This window comes from Hemiscyllium ocellatum, chromosome 34 (genome assembly GCF_020745735.1).
Source record: "Hemiscyllium ocellatum isolate sHemOce1 chromosome 34, sHemOce1.pat.X.cur, whole genome shotgun sequence".
Classification (NCBI taxonomy): domain Eukaryota; kingdom Metazoa; phylum Chordata; class Chondrichthyes; order Orectolobiformes; family Hemiscylliidae; genus Hemiscyllium; species Hemiscyllium ocellatum.
Genome location: NC_083434.1, coordinates 45,159,502 through 45,175,909, shown reverse-complemented (window position 1 = coordinate 45,175,909; position 16,408 = coordinate 45,159,502). Strand labels below are relative to the sequence as shown.

General features: G+C 40.4%; 1 protein-coding gene across 1 annotated transcript in view; it reads right to left on the bottom strand.

Annotated features, from left to right (window-relative positions):
• LOC132832348 (cadherin-12-like) overlaps positions 1-6,846 on the bottom strand; it is a 649,932-nt gene extending 643,086 nt beyond the window's left edge. The window contains exon 1 of the mRNA XM_060850281.1: positions 6,674-6,846. The gene's annotated coding sequence lies outside the window, so the exon portion shown is untranslated. The remainder of the gene's footprint in view (positions 1-6,673) is intronic.
• Positions 6,847-16,408: the final 9,562 nt, after the last annotated feature.

Sequence of the window (16,408 nt, the reverse complement as noted above, 5' to 3'; positions counted from 1 at the left end):
AGCAGTATTAGGCCATTTGCCCCATCGAGTCCACTCTGCCATTTCATTATTGTAATGTTGAATACCAACATTGCCAGCAGTCAGTATATGTTGGCTTTTACTGGAACCATCTGGAATTCCTTAGATACTTTCATTGTCACCAATTTTTCTGAGCCATATCAATCAGAAATTCACCAAAGATCCTCAGACAGCAACTCCGTTTGAGAGGATAATGTCAGCACATACATAGAACATCACCACCTGCAGGTTCCCACCAAATCACTCTCCGTCCTGACCTGGAAATATATCATCATTTTTTCACCGTCATTGAATCAAAATTCTGGAATTCCCTTCCCAAGGGTATTGTGGGTCTACCTTCAGCACATGGACGGATTGCAGTGTTTCAAGAAGCAGGTCCCACCACCTTCTCCAGGGCAACTAGGGACCTGCAATAAATGACAGCTCAGCCAGTGATGCCCATTTCTCATAATTGAATGAAAAGATAGGCACACCAAGCTCAACTTGTGATTAGGAACATAATACTGCTTTAGCTTCATGTTGGTAATTGTAAGAACAATCACTGCAGCACTATACTCCCTCTAGTTAGAATTTAGAAGATAGGCAGAGAATGCTGGATAGCTCCTCACAGGAACAGATCCGATGGGCGTGGCCTTTATTTATGTTTTATTTAACCTATTTTTCCTAATCAACCTGTTCAGAGGTGTTATTACACATGGCCTCCCAGTCCATGGGTAGGGACACTATCGCTATGTCCCAATTGGGCTCACCTGAGAGGAGTTTTTCACATGATATTAGTTAATCCCTTCAGGTTTTAAGTTTTTTTTTGTAAGACCTGTGAGACCTGTTTCTGATTGAAAAACTTCCTTGCTCCAAACACATGGTTTTAAGGAAGATTTCAAGTTTGGAAGAGCAACCGAAGGGGAAGGTGATGTACCAGTCACTTTTACAAAGCAACTCCTTCAACCTGGAAATAATCATCCAAATAACTAATATCTGTTTTTAAATTGACTTTCTTTTATTTCACCTGCATTTTTAACTTGGCTAAGTAGTCTCTGATATTTTGTAAATTTCTATCTTTTTCTGCATGTTTGTGATCTGAATACACATGTATCACTCTCAGAATCACAAAGTTGTTATGGTGCAGGAGAAGAGCACTCAGTTTATCATGTCAGCACCAGCACGTCGAGTATTTCCATTTAGTGCCAATCTCCTGCCATCTCTGTGGAACCCTGCAAGTTGTTTCTATTCAAGTAATGCCTTTGTAAATGCCTCAGTGGCACCTGCCTCCAGCACCCTCCCTTGCAGTCCATTCCAGACCCTTACCACGTGCCGAGTGAAAAAGCCTTTTTCTCATCTCACGTTTACTTCCTTCGCAAAATGCTACAAAGCTGTGTCCTCTTAATCTTGATCTCTTTGCTGGTGACACTGTTGGACCATATGATATAGGAGCTGAATTAAGTCATTCAATCATAGTTAAAATGTTTCTTAATCCCATTCTCCTGCCTTCTCCCCCTAACCCTTGATGCCCCTTCTAATCAAAAATCTATCTATCTCTCTATCTATCCCTGTCTTAAATACACTCAATGACTTGACCTCCAGAGCCTTGTGTGACAATAAGTTCCACAGATTTGCCACCCTCTGGCTGAAGATATTTCTCAGTTCTTTTCGAGGATGAGCAGGTCAGGTGAATTGGCCATGCTAAATTGCCCATAGTGTTAGGTACATTAGTCAGAGGGAAATGGGTCTAGGTGGGTTACTCTTCAGAGGGTCAGGGTGGACTTGTTGGGCCGAAGGGCCTACTTCCACACTGTAGGGAATCTCATCTAATCTAATCTAAACAGTCATCTCTTCACTCTGAGGCTGCGCCCCTGGGTCCTAGTCTCTCCTACCAGTAGAAACATCTTCTCCACTTCCACTCTATCCAGGCCTCTCAGTATCCTGTAAGTTTCAATTAGATCCCCTCTCATCCTTTTAAACTCCATCAGGTTACACCTCCAGAGTCGTCTTCTACTGTATAACAAGCCCTTCATCTCCAGTATCATTCCTGTAAACCTCCTCTATTCCCCGACGCTGGCACATTCTTCCTTAAGGTTGAAAATGTGTTGCTGGTTAAAGCACAGCAGGTTAGGCAGCATCCAAGGAACAGGAAATTCGACGTTTCGGGCCAGAGCCCTTCATCAGGAAAGTTCCTGATGAAGGGCTCTGGCCCGAAACGTCGAATTTCCTGTTCCTTGGATGCTGCCTACCTGCTGTGCTTTCACCAGCAACACATTTTCAACTGTGATCTCCAGCATCTGCAGACCTCACTTTTTACTCTCACATTCTTCCTTAAATATGAGGCCCAAAATTGCTGACAATATTCCAGATGTGGTCTTACCGGAGCATTGCACAGCCTCAGCAGTGCATCTCTGCTCTTCTATTCTAGACCTCTTGAAATGACTTTGCCTTCCTAACTGCATGTTAAGCTTAAGAGAATCCTGAACTTTGTGCTTCAGATTTCTGAACCTTTTCTGTTTAGAAAATAATCTAAACATTTCTAAATAATCTACATTTCCTGACAAAATGCATAAACACCAATGTTCCCACATTGTATTTCATCTGCCACTTATTTGCCCAATCCCCTAACCTGCCCGAATCCTTCTGCATCTCCATGTTACCTCAACAGTACTTGTCCCTTCACCTATCTTTGTGTCATCTGAAAACTTAACAACAATGCTCTCAGTTTCTTTGTCTAAATCATTAATGTATAAACTAAATATTTATGGTCCCAACACTGACCCTGCAGAACTCCACTAGTCACTGGTTGCCATCCTGAAAAAGACCCCTTAATCTCTACTCTCTGCTTTCTGCCAGTCAGCCAATCCTCTATTCCCTTTCTACTCTGTTCAGACCCCTCATGACTGTGAAAGCTTTCATCAAATTACCCCTTAATCACCATGTCTCCAAGGAAACAGTCTCAATTTCTCCAATCTATCCTCACAACCAAAGTTGTTCATCTCTAAATCCATCCTCATAAACCTCTTCTGTTGTCGCTCCAAACATTCCCATTCTTCTGATAGCACGACACCCAGAATTGCCTACAATACACCAGGTGAGGTCAAACCACTGATCTATCAAAGTTTATCACATGAGCATGTTAGTGGGAAGCAAGACATATTTATATGTAACATTTGCATTTCAGAAATTAAACCAGCTCCTTATGTGCTTAAGAAACCTGGTTGTTTAATTTATTTAATTACAGGGCACACAAACAAGTCTTTGCTGAGCTGACGATCCAGTATACTTTTTTTTATTTCAAGACTTGTTTTGTCAAATGTGGAGGAGGAAAATAGAAAAAAAGTTACCCAAGTCTCATCTGGTTGTAACATTTGCCATGTGTCCGATAACTTAAGCCCTGAATTTGGCACAGACATTCTTTATTCAATCAGTTACTTTGGTATCTGAGCATCACTGCATTACACAATGTTCTTCTCAAAATTCTTTGTTCGAATATCTTTCACCTTAAGGCTCTAAGCTCTTATCTCCTGCAGGTGCCCAAACAATACCTCTACTCTCTGTGATTCCCATGCACTTCCCATTGTTAACCTCAAGGTCTCAACCTTTTTCTGTAAGTGAGCTATTGTTTTTATAACTTGACAGAATTTTTCCACAACCTTGGAATCTTTTCTACACTGTGCCCTATTTCTCAATTTTCCCATTGACTGTTAGAAGGGCATCTAATAAACCTTTAGGGTTCTAGAGAAGAGACACAATCAAACTGAAACATTAACTCCACTCCCCTCTCACAGATGCTAGACCTGTTGATTTTTTTCTTCATGTTTTCTGTTTTTATCTGCAGTTATTTGCTTTGATCTCATAAAGTCAAGTGTTAGTATCAAACAAAATTGGATTTGAACATTTGGTAAGTTCATTTGTAATCCAATAATCTCACATGGCAGAGAGGGAGAGATCGAACCTGCCATCTGGAATATCAGTGTCATCAGCCTCAGCTAATAAAACAATAACTTGCTTTTATATAGCACCTTTCAAATGGTGAAATATCTCAAGTGCTTCAATTGAAGGCCAGCTAGCAAACTTTGACACAAAGTTACTTAATAATACAGTAAAACTCATCACCAAATGTTTGTCAGATTGGTAGTTCCAAAAGAGGAGAGAGAGAGACATGGAAAGGTGAAGGAGATTTCGACAGGAATGCAACAGGAATCATTATACAGGTCATTCTGTCATAACGCCCGTTTCTTTAACTGTAACATGATTGATGAATTGGGGTCACTGTTTCTACGGCGTGAACTTTTAAAACATGTGTTAGCTGTAATGCAATTGGAGTGCCAATAGTTTAAGCGTCGTTGCCACAGCACAATTTATCTACAATGCAGGGTTGCACAAGAAGGCGATGATCATGTTATAGAAGAACTGACTGTAATTAGAGATGCGCAAGCGATCAGAATTGGAGAAGCCTGGAAATCTTGGCACCCTGTAGGGTTGGAAGAGTTAACGGATTTAGGGAGACTCCATGAAAACAAGGCTGATTTTTTAAAAACGAAATGTTGCCAAACAACTATGGATCTTCACTTGATGGAGCAGACTTTTCAGGGAGTTCTGCTTTCCTGGAATCTCAAAAATTGCCAAGAAGCCGGTGATAACCTAACAGCCTGTGTTGTCTGCTCCCTAAAAAGTGGATCTTCACCCTCATGGTTTTGGGAATAAAGCAGCTTGCAGCTCATCAGTATAAACTTACTGCGCACAAGAGCACGTCAATTCTCATAAAAGCAAAGGAGACTGGGACCTGTGAGTTTCGGCCATTAACCCCTGGGAGAGGTCATGACCTATTTATGCCCTGACTGAAGGAGGTGCGAGGATGCAAGTGCACTGAATGTCCCAGTCATAGATCAGGCCTTTCTGTTTCAATGGCTTGACGAGTGTAAATGAGCAAATGGTGCAAAACACTCGCACTGTGTCTTGATCTGAGTAAGACAGAGCTCATCAATGTCTCTCTCAGGTATTGCAGGAGAACCAGTTGAATCTGTCTGCAATTTGATCTTAGCCGGTTTCAAGAACGTACCCTATAATCTGATGCTTGCTGATAATTCCTGCACTTTCTATTACTTCCCCTCTGCAAAAGCCACTTTCTTTTGTTAACAACAATATTTAACTTATTAAAATTGAAGTAAAGGAATCAGAGACCTATTCTTCATTAGCGCAAAAAAATGTTTTCCAGCAATTTATTCATCAAAATATCAAGGAAATATTTAAGAAAGCAAAAAGATTGTTTAACTCTTTCGGCAGCATGAATACAGCATGTTCTGCAGAACAACTGAATTGATCCATGTGAAATTCCTCTGCTTGCACTTGTCCCCGGTTTATAGTGTGTCCTTTTCCCAATGACACACTACACCCATCCTGCAAAGGTGAGCCCTGAATCATTATTGAGATGTGACCTCTCTTTAACAATTCAGTTCAAATGTCAGCCACTGTGAGGTCTGAAAAACAGTCTTGAAAGACCTGCTCTCTGATCATTTTCTCTGAACCTTGGTAAAAACAGGAACTCACTGTATGAGCAATGGACACCTGTCTTGTCATCTAGTGATGCACTCAGTTTGTGCATTAAAACATTGTTCCTCCAGCAGCTATAATATTAAACACAAGGATTTGGCCACACATTTAAGTTTTAAAGCAATGAATCTTGGCAAAGGGGAAAGACTCAGCAACACTTCCTTTCTGCATTTGTTTCATTGCCTGGGAAGGTTCTGCACATTACTTGATGCATATTGTATATTTGAGCCTGGCATAATCCAATATTTCTATGAAAAAAGATACAGTTTTGTCTGTACAATAATAGATTTATTTCCTAAGATCCTGCAACATGCAAAACTTTGTAACAAAATAATGGACATGAGAATGACAGATGTGATGAACAAATGAAGATGTGTTGACTTTTCAGCAGTCTTTACATGAAGCTGTAAGATGCCTTCAGAAAGGTAAATTACATTTCCCCTTCATGCACCTCTAATGCTCAACCAGATGGTGAGATCTGGATAAAGCTAAATTATTCCTGCTTCCCATTACTGGTACAAAAATATTGCTCCAGATCTTAAATTCTTTTCAAGAGCATTGCAGCCTGAAACTATCACTCAATGTAAGGTTATACAAGCTGCTCCCGTCTGTGAATTGGACAAGCTTCCAGTGACTGTCGGAGAAGCACAGGAGTAATGCAGCGAAGGAACTGGTACAGTATTTGCTATCCCCAAGTACACAGAGCAGCAGAAAATCGGAGGCCAGACAGAGGCAAAATAATGTGCCCTCAACCTGAATCACATCACACTGTCAGTATAATAAGAGGAGCATATATTCACTGTGAAAGTCTTATTTAAAATCAACATCAGACGAATAGCTGCTGGATAACCTTGAACAGTTTTCTATTTGAGTTTAAAAGCTCTGGCTTGATCAGCACAACAATTAACACCATCATATCAAAGGCATGCATTGACTGAATGAAACATACCTGCTATGTTAGAGCACACCTCCCTATTAATCTCTGGACAATGCAGCAAACATTTCCCTTCATTCACAGAAACATATCAGATACAGACAGGTACAAACCACTGGCTTACTGCAAGAGAGGAGCTATTCTCAGAAATGATAGCATTCCTCACTGTGAATATCCCACAATTACCTTCAGATCAATACTCCTCCTTGGGAGCTGCTTGACAACATCTTATGGAGTCTACTCAAGCAGCCAATTGGTGTCAAGGATTCCCCAGATGCGTTCCCCAGGGACATTGGTGAAATAAAATCTGTGAAAGTGGTTTGCCCAGCACCGAAGCTTACTTTACACACACATACTCATTGCTGCTTCACACCACGAATGCTGACAAAACTGATGCAGTGAAATGTGATCCACCTACTGCTCCCTGTAACTCCCCTGAGACAGCATAACAAATTAAACTAAATTATTCTTTGCTTTATTTTGAGTTAATGCATACAAAGTTGACACGCTATAAAGTGCATTTTCTCTCTACCCAAGATGTAATGCTGTTCTTTTTTAATGACACAGACATATACTATATATACTGAGCAATAAATTTATACTGCATGAAGAATTTGCTTGTCTGCTGACTATATTGATGTTCAACCAGCTTTAAAAAAGGTATGGAAATATCATTGCATCTCCGCATTAAGAATGTATTCTCTGTTACTATATCAATGCAGTTGTCATATTCAGGTTCTGTCACACAATGTTGCAATGGAAACCCTATAAAGTTAAAAATGCAAACAGAAGATGCTGGAAATTCTCATCAAGTCTAGAAACACTTGCAGAGAGAAGAGCAATTAACACTATAGGTCCGTTCTGATCAACCTGACTTGTTAGGTAATGCTGCTCCACTGCCATGGGATCAGAGCAGTGTGCAATAGACATCTTTGCACGTTGCTCAGACTTTTGAGATACTTTTTTTTTCCAGGCTACCTACCGATCACTGCGATCAGTTCAAAAAGACATTTGGCCTACCATGAAATCAGACAAGTTAGGTTTGAAATTCAGTGCTGGTGCAACGTCTGGTCTGTACCTACATTTCACTGATTTTTCCAGTAAAATCCTTCAATAAAGGCAAAATGCTGCAAATCTGAAACAAATACAGAAAACACCAGCCAAACTCAGCAGGTCTGTCAGTATCTGTGGAGAAAAGAAAACAGACTCCTTCAGTTGTGTGTAATAGGTAGAGCACAGAATGTAAACACACCCTTGCAAAAACTCAGAACAGTTTCAATATGATTCTCCAGTGGGACAACATTTTCTCAACAATCCTGAGTTTGTGCTAATAGATACAAGAATAAAAAAAATTAATGAATATGATAATAAGACAAGCTGGAGGACAAAATCTCATGACAAGGTGTAGGCCATGTAACACTAAAATGAGATGAAATTTCTACATTCAATGAATGGTGGACCTTTGGAATTCTCAACCCCTGAGAGCTGCAGGAGCTCAGACATTGAACAAGTTTAAGACAGAAATTGACCGTCCTCTGGAGACTGCTGATATCAAGGTATATGGAGACAGTGTGGGAAAGTGGCACTGATACAGATGATCATCATGATCTACATAAATGATGTAACAGGCTTGAAGGGCTGAATGGCCTACTGCTGTTCCTCCGTCTCAGCCAATTTGTCTTTTTCTTGATTGGCTGGATATGGGCATTGTCGGTCTGGCTTGTTGGGCCCATTTATTGCCCATCCTCGTTGTCCTTCAAAATGAAGTAGTGAGTGTCTTCCTGAACCACTGCTTCACCTTGACTCACAATGCCTTTAGGGAGGGTGTTTCAGCTTCTTGACCCAGCAACAATGAAGGAATGGTGATATATTTCCAACTCAGGATGTGAGTGGCTGGGGGCGGGGGAGGGGGGGGGTAGGAATCTGCAGGTGATGATGTATCTTCTGCCCCTTACCTTTAAGATGGACATGGTAGTGGATTTGGAAGGTCCTGTCTAAGGATCATTGGTGAATTTCTACTGTGCACCTTCTGGATAGTACACACTGCTGCTACTGAGCATTGGTAGTGGAGGGAATGGATGCTTGTAGATGCACTTTTTTCCAAACAAACAGTTTCCTTTTCTCCTGTTGTACACATTGTTGTAATTGTTTGAAATTTGGCATTGTTGGATTTGTCCTGATGAGTGCAAGACAAACAGCTTCACAACTCATTTCTCTTTTCAAAGCACTCTGGTTGTACACTGCCAAGCAACTGTTTTTGGCTTTTGTTACAGTTAAAAGTGCAAGCTTGTCACGTCATTTCAGCTGTTAACTGGAAGTTCAAATTTATTTTTAACCATTTTCCCTCACTGCAGCAATCACAACAACAGGCTGAAAGGAAAATGATGGCTGATGTTTGAAAGACAAATAATGAGAAATTTTGTGAGCATATAAACGGTGACAATACTAAAATTGAGTAACATCACTAAAAGTTGAAAGGGATTAGGTAGGAACAAGGAATGGCTCAAATATTAAATAAATATTTTGCATCAGTTTTACTAATAATGACAGAAGGGAGACCAGAAAAAAAGGTGCAGAAGAATCATCAAAGAGAATTATTGAAAAGGAACATGTTTGGAAATATATAAGCACAGATCTCAAGCTGAACCTAATGACAAAATCTTTACAGTATCTGCTCTGTTGACAAACAAAACAAGGTAAGGTAACAAACACTCTTGAATCTGGCTCAGATATACAAACTGTGCTGGAGGACTAAAGAAATCAAAATGTCCAATGGATCAGTTTTATTCAAAAACGTAAAAAAGGATAAAGTGCAATAAACCAGTTAGTCAAACATCACTTGCACTCAAACGCTCAGAATCCATAAGTCAAGGAAAATTAACGAGCGTTTAGAAATGCATAGGTTAATCATGGGTGGCCAGCATTGATTTGTTCAAAGCTAATCATGTTTGACAAATTCAACAGAGATTTTTGAAGAGGTGGCCAATTAGATATATAAAAAGAATTCAGTAGATGAGATGTGAGCAGACTTTTAAAAACAATCTTTCAATTAAGTCAGGTAAGTACACGAGATTAGAAGAAATTTAGAAGTTTAAATTATGGCTTGTACAAACCCACACTACATGCTTGAAATGCATTAACCTTAAGATGGAAGACAGAGGGCATCAAAGGACAAAAAAGTTATTAAAACAAGGGAGGCGAAACAGGTTGGTCATGGGAAAAGTAAAGAATCAGGAGACCTGTCGAGATGAATGTAAATGGACACGCCAGGCCTAGAATCATGGAATCTCCACAATGTAGAGGCAGGTCATTCAGCCTATCGAGTCCACATTGACCCTCTGAGGAGTATCCCATCTAGACCCATCCCCATAAGTCCACATTTGCCATGGGTGATCCACCTAGACTGCACATCCCTGGACCCTATGGGCATGGCCATTCCACTCTCATCTACACATCTTTGGACTGTGAGAGGAAACTGGATCATGTGGAGAAAACCCACACAGACACAGGGAGAATATGCAAACTCCACACAGACAGTCACCCGAGGCTGGAATTAAACACAGGTCCCTGGTGCTATGAGGCAGCAGTGCTAACCACTGAACCACAGTGCCACCCTGAAAGACCAGTAGCAGCATCAGCTGTCAGACGAAACTAAAAGCCAGGTTTATCACCAGGGCAGACTGCCATCCCAGTACAAAGAGACAAATGCAATCTTAGGTTCTCTGCACAGTTTTGGATCTGCCATTCTACAGAAAAAAAAATAAATCCACAACAGGCTCATGATGTGGATTCAATTAGGTATTAGCAGGGACAGAATATTACAAGCCCCCGGCTAGACTTGGAATATTCCATTTAATTCCATCCAGCCAACAGTACAGAACGGGGCCGTTCAGTCCAACGGATCTGTGCTTGCACATCCTTCCAACCGCTTCATCTCACTCTATTAATGCATTCTTCTGTTCCATTCTAGATGAGGCAAAGAGAAAATGAGATGATAAAAGATATAAAAACATTTAACACATTCATTGGTTCACAAAGATTGTTTCTATTGGAGTAGAGGTGGAGAGGTTTGTCAACATGAATATTGAATCCATTGGGACAGGGTGTAATATGCAGTGACATTACTAAGAGTGCAGGGTTCCCCTGGCTCCCAAGTGAGCAATATCCTTATTATCTGATCCAATCCCCACCTTGGCCTCATTCCTGGCCTCCCTGGACCCAGATTCTTCTCTGAGGAAGGGCCATTCGATCTGAAACGTTAACTCTGATTTCTCTCCAGAGATACTGATAGACGTGCTGAGCTTTTCCTGTAATTTTTGTGCGGTCCTTCTTTGACCCTGTCTTCCAGAGCTCTGCTCTGAGCTTCTTCCCAGCCGAGAACCCAACCACATCTCCCTAAGTCTCCATATACCTTTCATCTCACTTCTCCCCCATTTTGCCCACTCCTGATGGGATCTTTTATCCACAACTCAGTTACAATGAGGTCTCATGTTTTTGGAATTTGACAACTGTGTTTTTATGAAGTTTTACCATTGCATGGTTTTATACGGTAAATGAAAACCTACTAGTTAGAGAGTGAGGCATGAAGTCATGAGCAAGAAAGGTCTTTAAGCAGAGTATGTTTTGCCACTCAGATTCATTGATGGAGAGATCATTGCATATTGCAGAGGGATAACAAACATTTAGCACAGAAGTTGGGACAAGATTACAGAGAAGAGAGCAGGCATTGAGAAGGTTTTGAATTGCTTCAACAAGAACAGTCACAGGCATTATCAGTAGTAACATGGCAGAATAACACTGAGTGTTTGGAAATTGGGTTATGGGAAGGGAGGTACAATCCATTCATCAAGTTAATAAAACAAAGATCTATGGATGCAGGAAATCTGAATTTAAAACAGATATAATGTAGTGGTGCCAATGTTGGACTGGGGTGGACAAAGTTAAAAGTCACACAACACCAGGTTATAGTCCGACAGGTTTATTTGGAAGTAGAAATTCCAGAACACTGCTGCTTCATCACTAGTCTACCTGATGAAGGAACAGCACTTAAAAAGCTTGTACTTCCAAATAAACCTGTTGGATAAAAAGAGAAACGATAGTGAAAGCCAACAGGTTGTGGTCACTGGGCCTGAAACTTTAACTCAGTTTCTCTCTCCACTCATGCTGCCAGACATGCTGAATTTGACCAACAATTCCTGTTTTTGTTACAACCCAGGTGTCAAAGTTGGGATTTTACATGTTGTAAAAATTGATGGATTTATGGCTATCAACCGTGAATCTAGTCAGTTTAATTCCATTCTTATATTGGTTTTATACATTCCCTTCATAGCCCTCTCTCTACTCACTTCTGCTTTGCCAAGTTGTGTCAGGCTCACAGACTGTTCTCTGTATTATTCCCCCCAAACCCCTTTATTTTTCCAGTAGGCATAAGCTCAGTGAAATTCGGTTCAATCTAACTTCTATTTATCACTGCTGTAAATTTGACAAGTTAGCCAGCTCTTCAGGAATGTCTAATGTCTGGAAGCTTGTAATCTAGTGGCTTTGTACCTGAAAAATAAGTCTGTACAATTAGATATCCTGGTTGTCTGGTTGTAGAGCATGAACACAAATGCTTTTTATGATGCTTTGTGGAGTTTTGATTGTCAGCATGAATCAATATCCTGACCTTGAATAGAGCTGCTCCTGTATCATGGGCCAGAGATAATTTTTCCCTGCTTTATCCATTGCTTTTCTGTTGAATGTACTGATTATTGTGGAGCAAAGTTCAGCTTTCTTTGGTAACTCACTGTCTAGATTGATTTCTCATTTATCAATGCAAATCCAGCAAAGTCTTTGTCTATGAAAAAACATTGGAAACAAGCTCACTCCCATATGCATTAGACAGCCATAGGCAAATAGGCCTTGATGTTTTGACGGTATTGCTGATCATGCGTCCGTGTAAACGTTTTAGGTTACTGTTCCTCTTACAATCGAAGACACTTTGTGAAACTCTATTGACCCAGGGAGCAATCTCTCATCATGAGTTGTCATCCTACTTGCCAATCACAAAATACTCTTAACATTAGAGTGGAGACAGAAAAACGACAGGCTTGTGAGGGGGCATCCGGAATAAACAGGTTACATTGTAAATTTAAAACCCTCAGCATTCAGAAGCAAAATCAATAATCACTTCTCCATGTGAAGGAGAAAAGAAATTTAGAAACCTGTCTTCCAGAGGTCTATGAATCACGATAGAATTGCAACTTGTAAGACTGAGGTAGAAAGATCACTGTGTAGCTGCAAATGGAATGCAATGCACATAAGGTGCAGAAGGTCTGTGATCTAATTGAATGATGGAATGGAGTCAGGGATATGAATGGCTTATTCCTATTCCTAATATTCCTGCTAACCTGGCTAACATCACTTTCCTGACCAACTATGACAGAATAACAGAAGATCAAATGTCTTATGACCCAAGATCAGACCACTGCAATCTAGATTGGCACCTGTGACTTTTTTAAGCGAAATGTGACATTTCAGGTAATTACAAGAGGAAGAAATCTACAAGATTCTGCTGCTCTGAACACACAACTACCAAATATCCTCTGGCCAAATGTTAAACGTTAAAAACAACTCACTGATCTACTTATATTCAGATATCCAGAATAGTCCTGGATACCCAAGTTTAAATCCCACTGCAGCAGATGTGATGTTTGGAATTCAATAAAAATCTGGAATTAAGAGTCCAATGATGACCACGAAACCAATGTCGATTGTTGAATAAATCCATCTGGTTCACTAATGTCCTTTAGGGAAGGAAACTGCCATCCTTACCTGATCTAGCTACATGTGACCCTAGGCCCCAGGAGGGAGTTCCAGGCCAGCAATGTGGTTAACTCCCAATAGCCCTTTGGGCAATTAGGAAGGAGCAATAAATACTGGCCTGGCCAGCGATAGCCACATCCCATGAATGAATTTTAAAAATTAACATGAAGTAAATATGGATGATTGGTCAAATACCAAAGAACCATCAAATAGCAAATGTGGCCAACCCAGATCTCACATGTTGCTGTACAAACCCCCAAATGTTAGTGATATTGTAGGTTATCAAACTTCATTAAACTTTACAAGGGATTTTTCCTTCTTTTATTTGAAGATCTAGCTTTGGAAATTCCTCCAAATCCACTCCATCACAGAGTACCTCACTGACCGCTCAGATTTTGATTCTCATCCCTCTTTCCTGGATCCACGTTGCCCTGGAATGTTGAAACTATATCCCGGTATCTATTCATAATACAGGTTCTGCTTTTCAAAGGTAGCATGTTTCATCAAGTTGGTACTGCTCCTCTGTTTCTCTGAGCACAAGGCTTGTTCAATGCACTAAACAAATATGCTTGTGGACTTCCTTCACCCTTGGTCTCAGTTCCATGTCACTATTGTTGGCTCATTGCTTTTTCCAAGCCCAATCAACTGCCAAATTCTTAGCCCTTACCATGTACACCGGGCTGCACTCTCTAGTCTTCTGGCTTCTTCAGAGTGTTATGGCTTGGAGTCTGCTGCAGCTTCACTTTTCTTCTCCCCGTTCCTAATTACCTGACAGACTAACAGCCCAAACGTAGCAACTTTCTCCTCTAACTGCCTTGCTCCAATTTCTACAATTGACTGTTGAGTCCCCTCAAACTGTTCTGAGTGACCAACTGAAAACATTAGAATGTACCCACTCTTACTACCAGGCAGAATTGAAGTTAACTATCTATAAATCAAATGTCGAAACACTTTGGAATTGACTATTTCCTGAATGTCATAATCCACTGATTGCTGGCCCCTGCCCATCTCTAGTTGCCCCTTAAGAAGGGGGGGTGAGTTGCCTTCTTGAGTTGCCTGCAATCCATGTGCTGTTGGTAGGCCCACAATGTCATTGGGGTTGGAGTTCCAGGCTGTTGACTTAGCAACACTGAAGGAACAGTGGTATGTTTCCATGTCAGGATGATGAGTGGCTTGGAAATAAACTTGAAGGTGGACGCAGAACAAAAAAATAAATTAATCATAAATGTCCAGTCTTCTATCTGTGCACTGTGATATCTAGTGCATAAAAATGGTTATTTGACTTGTAGCAACAGAAACAACATGCAATATGTAAATCCACATGAAGTGCTCTAAAATGTCTTCCAAATGTAATCCCATATATTTCGTTGGCTTCCCAAAACCCCCAGCTCTGATTCCTTTCCATCACAGCAGGATTTGCTGATGTATATAGTCTTCTTAATCTTTGTATTCTCATCCTTCTTTACAGTTCTATCCATGAACTTGCCACTCGCTATCTTTGTTCATCTGCTCCAAACCCACAATCCCCTGAGATAACTGTGTTCAGCTAATTCTGTTCTCTTAAGCATCCATGGTTTTATTAGCTTTGTGGCCTGAAGCCTTCAGACACTGAAGTCTCTAAGCCCTTTCTTTTTGGACATTGCTTTACATTTGAGTCCTTAATCAAGCATTTGGCACCTGCCCTAAGATGCCCACATGTGTCTCATGTAAAATTTTGATTTGTGAAACAAAGCTATGAAGGGATATGGGTCAAAGGCAGGTACATAGTGTTAGGTCACAAAAAGCCATGATTTGATTGAATGATGAAAGAGGCTTAAGGGGCTGAATGGCCTACTCCTGTTCCTGTAGCTGGTGATGGTTTGACCCGAAAGTCACCAAACCTCAAGAGAGGGGAGAGGTTGAGCAGGATAATCATTCCTGATGACCTCAGATGGTAGAGGAATTGAACCGACACTGTTGGTGTTGCTGTGCATCATAAACTAATCTCTCCAGCCAATCGAGCTAATCAACTTTCCCCCACCCCCAAATTTTGCTTTATAAATGTTCCTATGCAATTTCTAATGATATTTTGTCTTGACTGTTCTTTATAAATACAGATAGTTCTTCTATGTCTGTGTTCTTAAGTTATAGAAAAATCACGCTTTAGAAACAAGTATTGGTGATGTAATTGTGTTACAGCCAACACACGTTTTAAAAGTTTGTGCTTTAGAACAGTGTCCCCAATTTGTCAATCACGTTACAATGAAGCATTCATTATAGCAGAACAACCCGGAGAAGGTTTTTATTTCATTTGCTACTCTCATTATTGGGTTTAAATTAGTACAGATACACAATCCTTTATCTGAAATCCTTTGGGCCAGTTGTGTTTTGAAATTCTGATCTTTTCAGATTTTGAAATAAATGACATCTTCATAATGAAATTTTTTAAAAAATTACCTTACAACAGATGCACCTGTGAATAGTACGAGCGTTGAGATACAATTGATGCCTGTTAGTGCTGGGCCACGCCGCCACGTCACATCTGAGTGACATGGTTCGAGTGGGTCACCTGTTCGCACTCCAAAATGATGCTTCACACTCCACGAAAAAAAATTGATTTTGGAGCTTTTCTAATTTCAGAATTTTGGATAAAGGATTGTGTACCTGTCTTGCTGGAATTAGATAGGTGACATTGTTGTTAGTTTGAGTAACTTAAATCAGGTTATTGCTTACCCACATGGACCTCTATAAGGACGTGACAGGAACGGACCGAGCTCACAAAAATAAAAGTATATCAGCAAATGAGGTCAAACATCCACTTACTCTGACACTGACACTCATAGCATCTAGTAAACAAGTTGACCATTAACTCATAAGATCATCACAACAGAATGCAACTGGTAAGGACATGTCAATCACCTGGCCAGTTGCTCTTGGTAGGTTTATATTAAAGCTCCTGGCCAACAGACTAATGATCTGGTCCAGGAAACACTACCTATTGAAATGGATAGAGGCACATTCTTTGACTGCCTGATGTGTCAATGGACATGGATAATCCTAAATAAGTCTAAGTAACTCCAAGGTGCAAGAGACAGAATTAATTCACAACAAAGTGGGTGTGCCTACACTCTAAGGAAT